Source organism: Chanos chanos, chromosome 10 (assembly GCF_902362185.1).
Source record: "Chanos chanos chromosome 10, fChaCha1.1, whole genome shotgun sequence".
Classification (NCBI taxonomy): Eukaryota; Metazoa; Chordata; class Actinopteri; order Gonorynchiformes; family Chanidae; genus Chanos; species Chanos chanos.
In genome coordinates, this window is record NC_044504.1 from 34,732,250 (window position 1) to 34,734,896 (window position 2,647).

Consider the following 2,647-nt stretch of genomic DNA (forward strand, 5'->3'; position numbering starts at 1 on the left):
CAAAATCAGACAGGCAGAAGAGAGAGATCTCTCGTTTTTGCCCACCTTATTCTCGAGTAATTACATAAATACCTCTGCGTTATTATCCGCAGGCATAAAATGCTCTGGCTACTCCAACATTTTTGAAAGTGTCCTATTGAAATAAACATGTACAGACCAAAACAAGCTTTCTGACTTTTTCTTTTTGGTCATTTTTTTTTTATGATTTCCATCTTCCATGATAAGGTTTTTGGCTACTATTTTGTTTTTCAAGATACAAAATTAAACACACACACACACACACACACACACACGGTCGCACAAACAAACATATACAGAGACAAACTAGACAGTTAAGGGTGTTGTTGAAAACAGAAGATGGTGTTTTATAACATTTTTGGTTTTGGGAACGTCATCAAGAATGTGTTTATGTTCTACTTGTTGTGTTATGAGATGAAACTGAGATGAAATTTAGAGGGAACAAAAGCAAAAAAAAAATGGCAGTAATGATATTTTATGGCAAGTCAGAGGTGGGGAACAACAATAAACGTATTGTTATGTCTAAGTGTGAGTGTGTGTGTGTGTGTCTGTGTATGCTGTTGGGGGTGACGTGCATATGAGGCAGATCCCAGCTTTGTGCTCCCTCTATCTACTCCTCTGTCTGTTTGTCATTAGTCTTGCTTTTATAGGAGCGTCTGACTACGAAACTTCTGGAACTCCCTCTCTCTCTCTCTCTCCCTGCGCTCCCAGTGCTGGATTACTCCCAGTTTTCCTCAACCGTCCGTCCGTGTCTCCACGGCAACTCCACCTGTCACTCAAACCTCAGCTGCGTCTCCAAACAGATCGATCCTGCTGCCTTTGGTACGGAGCATGGCTTTACTTAACCTTGGCCTCAAAACACAACCAGATCATCAAAAGTAGCAGACAACGCCGCAATAAGGAAATAGCATGCCTACTGCTGTCTATGTTTAATTTGTGCTCTCAGGACCTACTTTTCCCGTATTACGTCATATTTGAAAAAAGTCTCATTCATACGCTTAGAGGAAACTACAACATATAAATACCCGATGTTATACACTGGAAGAGCAAAGTCACACTGGCCAGTTCTTATTCAGCACATTGAGGAAATCGCAGTCCCAAAGAGACGACGATCACTCGTATTAGACTTCCAGGGAAAAGTATCTGTTTGTTGTGTAGTTTAAATAGAAATCACTTGTAATTCGACGAAACTCTGATTTATCGTCGGCACCGCTTAAAATAGAATTTTCAACCAATCTGCTCTTTCAGTTTGGATTTCATTTCAGTAAACTACAGGTGGCAATGACAGCGCTGACCATGAAAAACGTGCTACCAGTAATCGTCTAATGGACACACAGGACGGCTCTCGTTCGCGCGGCTCCTCCAGACAAGGTCTGCCACTCTGTAATATACGCCGTGTTAGGTTGATATAACAGGAGCCTTTGCATCATTCATCGTTAAAGGACCGGCACGTTCAAGCAGACGTATCTTTAATGTTTCTTTGCGTACGACTCTCTCAGGTCACGGCAGAGCTAGCGATGAGCTCTTCAGAGCCATCTGAGACGCTACCTGGCAAAGCACTGCAAAAGCACCATGAAAAAAATCATCTAGGTCTGCCAAACTCCGTTCATTTCAGGACAGATTACTGACTTTGAAAACAGAAGTCATGTCTTCGCCCAAGTACGTTACAAAAACTCTAACCTTTGGAGAGTGAGTCTGGATCGGGAAGCGGATGGAAGGTTTTGATTACGACAACGCTTAGCTCATATTGGTCACACTTGAGAAATTCGACAGAAAGGACACGAAAATACTAGCGACTCAAGGCCAGATGAGGTCAGGGAGATTCTCGATGAAAGTTTTTGACTCTCGCGAGCGTGGTCTAATTTTTTTCTTCTTTTTTTATTAAACTCTTGTTTGAATGTTGAGATAGTGAAAAATCTCCCTTCACTGGGCATCTGTTTCCCATGTTGTACAGGTTTCCCTGTACTGCAGAGGAGTCTGGAAACTGCTGGTTTTATTGCATAAAGGACAGAACGTGTTACGTTCAAAAACACACAGAGATCCTTTTATCATGTACGCAGGTGTACGCTCCACCTTCCTCTTTTCGTTCAATGTGTGCATGCGCACACACACACACGCACACACACATACACGCACACACACACACACACACACACACACACACACACACACACACAGAGAGAGCTTGCAGGCCCATTAGTTAAAAGGTGTGGACTGGCTGCTGAGACGCTGAGGGCCAATCCTTCAGCTAGCGGCGGCGGAGGGAATCATTTGTCGCTGCCAGGTAAAGCTGCATGAGCGATGGGGGACGCCGGGCTGCCTCTTTTGTCTGCTGCCCCACACAAGGGACACCCAAGATGGATGAGAGGAGGGGGAGGGTTGCTGATAGAGAGAGAGAGGCAGAGAGCGAGAGAGAGAGAGAGAGAGAGAGAGAGAAGCTGGAGGATTGAACGAAACCTCTTTTATCAGTTCCAGCATCACTCCGCCATTCACTGATTCATATATAGACCACTGACACACTGGGGTGTTTGTATGCGTGTGTGTGTGTGTGTGTGTGTGTGTGTATCTTTCTTTGTGTCTGAGTGTTTGTGTGTCTGTGGGCTTGTGTGTCCACACGCGCACGCACACA